Here is a 12,312-nt window from a genome sequence, read left to right on the forward strand (position 1 = left end):
CCCCCAATCCTAGTTGGAATAGGATTCGCGGAGGGGGAAAAGAGAGAGAGGGGGCCGGCCACCTCTCCTAGTCCTAATAGGACTAGGGGAAGGGGGAGGCGCACAGCCCATGTAGGGCTGCCTCTTCTCTTTTCCACTAAGGCCCATCATGGCCCATTTAGCTCCCGGGGGGTTCCGGTAACCTTCCCGGTACTCCGGTAAAATCCCGATTTCACCCGGAACACTTCCGATATCCAAACATAGGCTTCCAATATATCAATCTTTATGTCTCAACCATTTCGAGACTCCTTGTCATGTCCGTGATCACATCCGGGACTCCGAACAACCTTCGGTACATCAAAATGCATAAACTCATAATATAACTGTCATCGTAACCTTAAGCGTGTGGACCCTACGGGTTCGAGAACAATGTAGACATGACCGAGACACGTCTTCGGTCAATAACCAATAGCGGGACCTGGATGCCCATATTGGCTCCTACATATTCTACGAAGATCTTTATCGGTCAGATCGCATAACAACATACGTTGTTCCCTTTGTCATCGGTATGTTACTTGCCCGAGATTCGATCGCCGATATTCTAGTACCTAGTTCAATCTCGTTACCGGCAAGTCTCTTTACTCGTTATGTAATACATCATCCTGCAACTAACTCATTTAGTTGCAATGCTTGCAAGGCTTAAGTGATGTGCATTACCGAGAGGGCCCAGAGATACCTCTCCGACAATCGGAGTGACAAAACCTAATCTCGAAATACGCCAACCCAACATCTACCTTTGGAGACACCTGTAATGCTCCTTTATAATCACCAAGTTACGTTGTGACGTTTGGTAGCACCCAAAGTGTTCCTCCGGCAAGCGGGAGTTGCATAATCTCATAGTTATAGGAACATGTATAAGTCATGAAGAAAGCAATAGCAACATACTAAACGATCGGGTGCTAAGCTAATGGAATGGGTCATGTCAATCAGATCATTCAACTAATGATGTGATCCCATTAATCAAGTAACAACTATTTTGTCTATGGTTAGGAAACATAACCATCTTTGATTAATGAGCTAGTCAAGTAGAGGCATACAAGTGACACTTTGTTTGTCTATGTATTCACACAAGTATTATGTTTCCGGTTAATACAATTCTAGCATGAATAATAAACATTTATCATGATATAAGGAAATAAATAATAACTTTATTATTGCCTCTAGGGCATATTTCCTTCAGTCTCCCACTTGCACTAGAGTCAATAATCTAGTTCACATCGCTATGTGATTAACACCAATAGTTCACATCTTTATGTGATTGGTTCACATCTCCATGTGACTAACACCCAAAGGGTTTACTAGATTCAATAATCTAGTTTACATCGCTATGTGATTAACACCCAAAGAGTGATCATGTTTTGCTTGTGAGAGAAATTTAGTCAACGGGCCTGCCATATTCAGATCCGTATGTATTTTGCAAAATTCTATGTCTACAATGCTCTGCACGGAGCTACACTAGCTAATTGCTCCCACTTTCAATATGTATCCAGATTGAGATTTAGAATCATCTGGATCAGTGTCAAAAACTTGCATCGACATAACCCTTTACGATGAACCTTTTTGTCACGTCCATAATCGAGAAACATATCCTTATTTCACTAAGGATAATTCTGACCGTTGTCCAGTGATCTACTCCTAGATCACTATTGTACTCCCTTGCCAAATCAGTGCAGGGTATACAATAGATCTGGTACACAACATGACATACTTTATAGAACCTATGGCCAAGGCATAGGGAATGACTTTCATTCTCTTTCTATCTTCTGCCGTGGTCGGGCTTTGAGTCTTACTCAACTTCACACCTTGTAATACAGGCAAGAACTCTTTCTTTGACTGCTCCATTTTGAACTACTTCAAAATCTTGTCAAGGTATGTACTCATTGAAGAAACTTATCAAGCGTCTTGATCTATCTCTATAGATCTTGAATCTCAATATGTAAGCAGCTTTACCGAAGTCTTTCTTTGAAAAACTCCTTTCAAACACTCCTTTATGCTTTGCAGAATAATTCTACATTATTTCCGATCAACAATATGTCATACACATATACTTATCAGAAATGATGTAGTGCTCCCACTCACTTTCTTGTAAATACAGGCTTCACCGCAAGTCTGTATAAAACTATATGCCTTGATCAACTTATCAAAGCATATATTCCAACTCCGAGATTCTTGCACCAGTCCATAGATGGATCGCTGGAGCTTGCATATTTAGTTAACACCTTTAGGATCGACAAAACCTTCTAGTTGCATCGTATACAACTCTTCTTTAGTAAATCCATTAAGGAATGCAGTTTTGTTTATCCATTTGCCAGATTTCATAAAATGCGGCAATTGCTAACATGATTCGGACAGACTTAAGCATAGATACGAGTGAGAAAATCTCATCGTAGTCAACACCTTGAACTTGTCGAAAACCTTTTTGCGACAATTCTAGCTTTGTAGATAGTAACACTACTATCAACGTCCGTCTTCCTCTTGAAGATCCATTTATTCTCAATTGCTTGCCGATCAGTGGGCAAGCCAACCAAAGTCCATACTTTGTTCTCATACATGGATCATATCTCAGATTTCATGGCCTCAAACCATTTCACGGAATCTGGGCTCATCATCGCTTCCTCATAGTTCGCAAGTTCGTCATGGTCTAGTAACATGACTTCCAGAACAGGATTACCGTACCACTCTGGTGCGGATCTTACTCTGGTTTACCTACGAGATTTTGTAGTAACTTGATCTGAAGTTACATGATCATCATCATTAGCTTCCTCACTAATTGGTGTAGTAGTCACAGGAACAGATTTCTGTGATGAACTACTTTCCAATAAGGGAGCAGGTACAGTTACCTCATCAAGTTCTACTTTCCTCCCACTCACTTCTTTCGAGAGAAACTCCTTCTCTAGAAAAACTCCGAATTTAGCAACAAAAGTCTTGCCTTCGGATTTGTGATAGAAGGTGTACCCAACAGTCTCCTTTGGGTATCCTACGAGGACATATTTCTCCGATTTGGGTTTGAGCTTATTAGGATAAAACTTTTTCATATAAGCATCACACCCCCAAACTTTAAGAAACGACAACTTTGGTTTCTTGCCAAACCACAGTTCAGATTGTGTCGTCTCAACGGACTTAGATGGTGCCCTAAAGTACGGTTATGATATAACCCCAAAACAATAGTGGTAGATCGGTAAGAGACATCATAGATCGCACCATATCTAATAAAGTACGGTTATGATATTCGGACACACCATTATGCTGTGGTGTTCCAGGTGGCATGAGTTTGTGAAACTATTCCACATTGTTTTAATTGAAGACCAAACTCGTAACTCAAATATTTTACTTCTGCGATCATATCGTAGAAATTTTTCATTTTTGTTACGATGATTTTCCACTTCATTCTGAAATTCTTTGAACTTTTCAAATGTTTCAGACCTTTGTTTCATCAAGTAGATATACTCATATCTGCTCAAATCATCTGTGAAGATCAGAAAATAATGATACCTATCGCGAGCCTCAATATTCATCGGACCACATACATCAGTATGTATGATTTCCAACAAATCTGTTGCTCGCTCCATTGTTCCGGAGAACGGCGTTTTAGTCATCTTGCCCATAAGGCATGGTTCGCAAGCATCAAGTGATTCATAATCAAGTGATTCCAAAATCCCATCAGTATGGAGTTTCTTCATGCGCTTTACACCAATATGACCTAAACGGCAGTGCCACAAATAAGTTGCACTATCATTATTAACTTCGTATCTTTTGGTTTCAATATTATGAATATGTGTATCATTAAGATCGAGATCCAATGAACTATTTTCATTGGGTGTGTAACCATATAAGGTTTTATTCATGTAAACAGAACAACAATTTATTCTTTTACTTAAATGAATAACCGTATTACAATAAACATGATCAAATCATATTCATGCTCAACGCAAACACCAAATAACACTTATTTAGGTTCAACACTAATCCCGAAAGTATAGGGAGTGTGTGATGATGATCATATCAATCTTGGAACCACTTCCAACACACATCATCACTTCACCCTTAACTAGTCTCTGTTTATTCTGCAACTCCCGTTTCGAGTTACTAATCTTAGCAACTGAACTAGTATCAAATACTGAGGGGTTGCTATAAACACTAGTAAAGTACACATCAATAACATGTATATCAAATATACTTATGTTCACTTTGCCATCCTTCTTATCTGCCAATCACTTGGGGTAGTTCCGCTTCCAGTGACCAGTCCCTTTTGCAGTAGAAGCACTTACTCTCAGGCTTAGGATCAGACTTGGGCTTCTTCACTTTGAGCAACAACTTGCTTGCTGTTCTTTTTGAAGTTCCCCTTCTTCCCTCTGCCTTTTCTTGAAACTAGTGGTCTTGTCTACCATCAACACTTGATGTTTTTCTCGATTTCTACCTTCGTCAATTTTTGCATTGCGAAGAGCTTGGGAATCGTTTCCGTTATCCCTTGCATATCATAGTTCATCACGAAGTTTTACTAACTTGGTGATGGTGACTAGAGAATTCTGTCAATCACTATCTTATCTGGAAGATTAACTCCCACTTGATTCAAGCGATTGTAGTACTCAGACAATCTGGGCACATGCTCACTAGTTGAGCGATTCTCCTCCATCTTTTAGCTATAGAACTTGTTGGAGACTTCATATCTCTCAACTCGGGTATTTGCTTGAAATATTAACATCAACTCCTGGAACATCTCATATGCTCCATGATGTTCAAAACGTCTTTGAAGTCCCGATTCTAAGCCGTTAAGCATGGTGCACTAAACTATCAAGTAGTCATCATATTGAGCTAGCCAAACGTTCATAACGTCTGCATCTGCTCCTGCAATAGGTCTGTCACCTAGCGGTGCATCAAGGACATAATTCTTATGTGCAGCAATGAGGATAAACCTCAGATCACGGACCCAATCCGCATCTTTGCTACTAACATCTTTCAACACAATTTTCTCTAGGAACATATCAAAATAAACACAGGGAAACAACAACGCGAGCTATTGATCTACAACATAATTTGCAAAATACTACCAGGACTAAGTTCATGATAAATTTAAGTTCAATTAATCAAATTACTTAAGAACTCCCACTTAGATAGACATCCCTCTAATCCTCTAAGTGATCACGTGATCCAAATCAACTAAACCATAACCGATCATCACGTGAAATGGAGTAGTTTTCAATGGTGAACATCGTTATGTTGATCATATCTACTATATGATTCACGCTCGACCTTTCGGTCTCCGTGTTCCGAGGCCATATCTGCATATGCTAGGCTCGTCAAGTTTAACCCGAGTATTCTGCGTGTGCAAAACTGGCTTGCACCCGTTGTAGATGGACGTAGAGCTTATCACACCCGATCATCACGTGGTTTCTGGGCACGACGAACTTTGGCAACGGTGCATACTCAGGGAGAACACTTCTTGATAATTAGTGAGAGATCATCTTATAATGCTACCGTCAATCAAAGCAAAAATAAGATGTATAAAAGATAAACATCATATGCAATCAAAATATGTGACATGATATGGCCATCATCATCTTGCTTCTTTGATCTCCATCTCCAAAGTACTGTCATGATCTATATCGTCACTGGCATGACACCATGATCTCCATCATCTTGATCTATATCAATGTGTCATCACGTGGTCGTCTCGCCAACAATTGCTCTTGCAACTATTGCTATCGCATAGTGATAAAGTAAAGCAATTATTTGGCGCTTGCATCTTATGCAATAAAGAGACAACCATAAGGCTTTTGCCAATTGCCGATAACTTTAACAAAACATGATCATCTCATACAACAACTTATATCTCATCATGTTTTGACCATATCACATCACAACATGCCCTGCAAAAACAAGTTAGACGTACTCTACTTTGTTGTTGCAAGTTTTACGTGGCTGCTACGGGCTTAAGCAAGAACCAATCTTACCTACGCATCAAAACCACAACGATAGTTTGTCAAGTTGGTGATGTTTTAACCTTCGCAAGGACCGGGCGTAGCCATACTCGGTTCAACTAAAGTTGGAGAAACTGTCACCCGCAAGCCACCTATGTGCAAAGCACGTCGGGAGAACTGGTCTCGCGTAAGCGTACGCGTAATGTCGGTTCGGGCCGCTTCATCCAACAATACCGCCGAACCAAAGTATGACATGCTGGTAAGCAGTATGACTTATATCGCCCACAACTCACTTGTGTTCTACTCGTGCATATAACATCAACACATAAAACCTAGGCTCGGATGCCACTGTTGGGGAACGTGGTAATTTCAAAATTTTCCTACGCACACGCAAGATCATGGTGATGCATAGCAACGAGAGGGGAGAGTGTTGTCTACGTACCCAACGCAGACCGACTGCGGAAGCGCTGACACAACATAGAGGAAGTAGTCGTATGTCTTCACGATCCAACCGATCAAGCACCGAAACTACGGCACCTCCGAGTTCGAGCACACGTTCAGCTCGATGACGATCCCCGAACTTCGATCCAGCAAAGTGTCGGGGAAGAGTTCCATCGGCACGACGGCGTGGTGACGAACTTGATGCACTACAGCAGCAGGGCTTCGCCTAAACTCCGCTACAGTATTATCGAGGACTATGGTGGCAGGGGGCACCGCACACGGCTAAGGAATAGATCACGTGGATCAACTTGTGTGTTCTAGGGTGCCTCTGCCTCAGTATATAAAGGACTAGAGGGGGGAGGCTAGCCGGACAAGGTGTGGAGCGCCAGGAGAGTCCTACTCCCTCTGGGAGTAGGATCCCCCCCCCCCAATCCTAGTTGGAATAGGATTCGCGGAGGGGGGAAAGAGAGAGAGGGGGCCGGCCACCTCTCCTAGTCCTAATAGGACTAGGGGAAGGGGGAGGCGCACAACCCATGTAGGGCTGCCTCTTCTCTTTTTCCACTAAGGTCCATCATGGCCCATTTAGCTCCCGGGGGGTTCCGGTAACCTTCCCGGTACTCCGGTAAAATCCCGATTTCACCCGGAACACTTTCGATATCCAAACATAGGATTCCAATATATCAATCTTTATGTCTCGACCATTTTGAGACTCCTCGTCATGTCCGTGATCACATCCGGGACTCCGAACAACCTTCGGTACATCAAAATGCATAAACTCATAATATAACTATCATCGTAACCTTAAGCGTGCGGACCCTACGGGTTCGAGAACAATGTAGACATGACCGAGACACGTCTTCGGTCAATAACCAATAGCGGGACCTGGATGCCCATATTGGCTCCTACATATTCTACGAAGATCTTTATCGGTCAGACCGCATAACAACATACGTTGTTCCCTTTGTCATCGGTATGTTACTTGCCCGAGATTTGATCGTCGGTATTCGAGTACCTAGTTCAATCTCGTTACCAGCAAGTCTCTTTACTCGTTCTGTAATATATCATCCCGCAACTAAATCATTTAGTTGCAATGCTTGCAAGGCTTAAGTGATGTGCATTACCGAGAGGGCCCAGAGATACCTCTCCGACAATCGGAGTGACAAAACCTAATCTCGAAATACGCCAACCCAACATCTACCTTTGGAGACACCTGTAATGCTCCTTTATAATCACCCAGTTACGTTGTGACGTTTGGTAGCACCCAAAGTGTTCCTCCGGCAAACGGGAGTTGCATAATCTCATAGTTATAGGAACATGTATAAGTCATGAAGAAAGCAATAGCAACATACTAAACGATCGGGTGCTAAGCTAATGGAATGGGTCATGTCAATCAGATCATTCAACTAATGATGTGATCCCATTAATCAAATAACAACTATTTTGTCTATGGTTAGGAAACATAACCATCTTTGATTAATGAGCTAGTCAAGTAGAGGCATACAAGTGACACTTTGTTTGTCTATGTATTCACACAAGTATTATGTTTCCGGTTAATACAATTCTAGCATGAATAATAAACATTTATCATGATATAAGGAAATAAATAATAACTTTATTATTGCCTCTAGGGCATATTTCCTTCATAATAAACATTTATCATGAATAAAGAAATATAAAATAACAACTTTGTTATTGCCTCTAGGGCATATTTCCTTCAGATGTTGCCTTCTTGGACGTGGTTGCCGAATCCACCAGGGATGCGGCTAGGTAACATGCTGTAAGTACTAAAGTTTATGTGGCGTCGTTTCTTAAGTGAGGGGTAAATTAGTCATTAGGAGGGATCTGATTTATCCATAGGTTGATCGTCTCGCACTCTGGTGCGCCTGGTGCAGAATCTTCCAACATGGAAGTTGTTCCATTTGGTTCAATTTGGAGTAATGCACCTTTATTTCCTTCCATATGTGTTTTTCCCTACCAAACAATGGAAAATGAGTTTTGTTCTCTCTTGAAGGGTAAGGGTTAGAAAGAACCGAGAAATAATAAAAAGCTGATGAAAACCAAGTGAAAATTCATTATAAAAAGTCACAAATTCTTGAGCCATCAGAGTCTCGCATTGATCGATCGATACTGGGGGCTCCTATATACTATAGCGTGCGATTGCAATGCATACAACTTCTCCAACTATCGCGCACCACACATAGAAGAAGGCTATAGTGAGAGACTCGCATCGATCGATTAATCTTGTTCTTTGTAATGTGATGTCTCGAGCAAACAATGGGGGCCTCCTCTATACAACCGCCCAACAGGGGCATCGATCAACCGATGGGGGGCCTACAACTACTGCACACAACCATTGATCCAGTCTCGCGTCAATCGCTCAGGGTTCAGTAATGTGAAGGCTCGCACAATGTATGAGATCATGCAAACTACCCTGCATCTTGCTCTGGCCCGACCACCCACCATACACATGCAAGGGGAACTCGCCCAAGAAATCACCAAAAAAATTCTCACCTTCACTTCTACCATAATTTTTTTTACGTCATTGAAGGACCCAAAAAAATTCATGCAGGTTCCTCGTCTGTCCGCCCAGGACTAAAGTTCCTTTTTCTATCACGGAAGTAGGTGCCCATCACATCCATGATAATACGGTTTTTTGTCACTATTATTTTAATGAAAGTGTCACTTCCATGACTGAAAATATTTTCGTTCGGGTCAAAATCTCACGGATGTTTTTTTTTCTTGTAGTGATTTTCTCTGGAATTTTTCTAGCTCTGCGAAAATTTGTTTTCTTCATTCTCTCTCTCTCTCTCCATTTGGTCCTTTCCGACAGCTTTCCAACACTTCCCCATCCTTATTGCAAACTTGCAACATGAAATGAAAAGGTTATGAGAATGGTGACGTAATAGGTAAAAATGGTCATAACTGAGCAATTTGAGATAAGAAATCGTGATACAAAATCGACGTATTACCAACCATCGCAGATGGGACCTGTCACATGTGTATTTGAAAGTTGGCACCCTTTTTTTCTTTTCAGGAATTCAAACATGAACTTTGAATCAATCTCGTTTGCAAAATTATGCAGGCTTTGTTTAAAGGAGGGCATCAAGTGATGCACGCAACCCTTTTTATTGCCATGTATTGTCTTTTTTTACAAAGAAACATGACTCAAAAGCATTGCGACATGAATGAAATGATACAGTTTGTGCATCACATATTCTATTACTAGACCGTCATTCCTATAGGTTGAACGTAGCCCGTTCCATTGTCAAATCTCGAGTTTCTTATCAAGGTAGTTTAATCTTTCAGTGGAAGTCGATGTTTCGATAGATAAAGAGGGGATCCTTGTACATGTGGATGTGGTGTGCATGTGCATAAACGGTTTTCTTAAAATGTTTACTGTGGTAGGAAGCATGTCACATAAAAATTCTATAGATGCCTTAAGAACTCTGAAGTCGGCCACCCCGAGTCAAAATAGCAAATCTGAAGATGCACAAAGGAACAAGCGCCACATGACAGTGGACACTTTCGCACCCAATAATTTAACAGTTGATGGGCCGATGGTAGACTTGGTCAAATGAGGTGGCAGCCAACCAACAACAACAACTACAACTGCTAATTGTATGCAGTGCAAGTAGTAGTAACAGTTATATGCACAGCAAGTTGGGCGAGTCTAAACCTTTTATAACCCTGCGCAGCATCCTGTGATGACCTGGGACTGGGACTGGGAGGTAGACTCATGTTGCTGTCGCGTGTGATCCACTGCCTCATTTGTTTGACCTCCTCCAAACTCCTTCTAGTCCTATATAATTTCTCTGAGATCTGAAGAGGGATTCGAAATTCTGATCCCCTACTAGAATAGACGAGGTTCACCTGCTCCACATCGTTGCGGGCACGATTGCCACCGGCCAGTGTGCCGAATTTGAATTTGTGCCGTGAGGGAGACACCCGCAGCAAAAAGATTCCAGCGCAATGTGTGCGAATCGAGCTTTCGCTTGTTTTTTAGGTGCTCCGTAACCAGAGCAGCGTGGTCTGGTTCGAAATGATGGTAGTTCACTGATGAAAATGACAAGTCGGTCTGGCTCTGGCTGCAAGACTATGGTAAGCATCTGGCCTTGTCACGGTCCATTCTCCTCCCTCTCTTTGTGTCATTTGTTTGGGCGTAAGCCTGAAAAGGTTGACCCGTATCCAGCATCCCTGGCCATAAATCCCATGACGACATACTTGACCGATCCCACTGGCCGCACGTCGCTCTCGGGCGCGCTCCACGTCGCCATCCGGCCGTCCGGACGCCGACCGAGCGACGTCCGCCGCGCCGGGCTGCGCTTCGGCGACGTCGCACGCACGCGCCGCTCCCGCGCGGACGCCTCATCCTTTGTGCCATTCTGATCCACCCGACGGCCGGCGCAGCGTGGAGGACGCAAACGGCGCCGATCGTACCGTGTCGCACCGCACGGGCACGGGCCAGGGGCGCGCGCAACACGTGCTCTCCTTCAATTTGATCGATCAGCCTTGCACTTGCACGGCCAGCCGGCCATCGAGCGTGACATGCGCCGAACCGTACGCCCCAAAGTTCACTCACATCACATGCCCCGGCCCTCTCTCCGCCCCAAACCAAAATTCGAAGCCTACATACAAATTCTAGGTATCTCTGCACACATACCACTACAATCCACTTAGCATATAGCTTTGCCAATGCATGTTGCATGATGTGATTTGACAGCTCGTAAAAAGTTCGCGCATATTGGGCTAGCTAGGCTCCATTGGAACGATACTTAAACAATATTCTTGCTCTCCGTTCCTTCTCTTCACATGTGATGAAGAGATGATTGTACTAGTTAACATGTGAAGAGACGTACGTGCACGCAAGAGAGATGTGTTTTCCTTGGCCACGAATGGCCAGTGCACTAGGAGCTGTGCGTGACTAGCTAGCTAGCTAGCTAGGTTTGCCGACCGTAGCTTAGCACTAGCTAGTTGTTTGGTGGTGATTCGCGGGCACAAAACTCCGCAATCACCTCTAATTCTTGTACTCATTCGGCGATGGGTGAGAGGAGATGGAAAGCGATAGTACGTATGAGCATAGGGTAAAGTACGCTCCATATATCTGTGATTTATTACTTGTATATAATTAGATTTCGTCCGACGCTCCTAGAAATATTTGTCGACTGATTAGTTAATTTGCTGTAAGAAGCATGCTTGCTTTGTTTTTGTGTGCTTTACTTACCAAAGTGGAGACAACTTTGATGCTTGCACGGCATGGAACAATCAACAACGAAATAGTTTAATCCCAGGGCTTGACTTGATCTGGTTACACAGACCTAACCGAGTCAAACTCATCTCTTAGCTTGGACCACCAACGTGCATGTTCAACTTGGACCAGTGACCTCTGCCTCACATGAGCATGATGCCATGCCATGCATGCATGCATGCATTGTTCCATCAGTACGATTTATCTCCTCGTAATTTGCTTGTATCTCCACTGTGTGCGTTTTTTTCTGGCTGTTGTGCCAATTAACATGCCAGTGCATGAGGCTCATTTTTCTTACATTTATTAGTTTGTCCTTGGGGTATTATATTTTGTTGAACTTTACTCGAATGATGAACTCCGGAATAATCAATAAAAGTGTGTGTTAGAGCAGGCCTTGGGGTATTATATTTTGCATATTGTCAGTAGACGACTCTCTCATGTCTCATTCAAAGAAAAAAGATCATGTTTACAGGCGGCCTATATGGATCACGCATGGTCTACATGCGGTGATGCTTATTCACGCAATCACTAGAATCTTTTCTTTTCCACGTTCAAAGAGGCACTCCTGCCGCCAGTGCAGGAACAGCATTCAACGATAACAACATCTGGGCACTGCCATTTTTTCCATCGAGCACGTTTTGACACCGGCAAAAGATCCAAAGCTAGCCC

The sequence above is a fragment of the Triticum dicoccoides genome, chromosome 3A, assembly GCF_002162155.2.
Source record: "Triticum dicoccoides isolate Atlit2015 ecotype Zavitan chromosome 3A, WEW_v2.0, whole genome shotgun sequence".
NCBI classification, from domain to species: Eukaryota; Viridiplantae; Streptophyta; class Magnoliopsida; order Poales; family Poaceae; genus Triticum; species Triticum dicoccoides.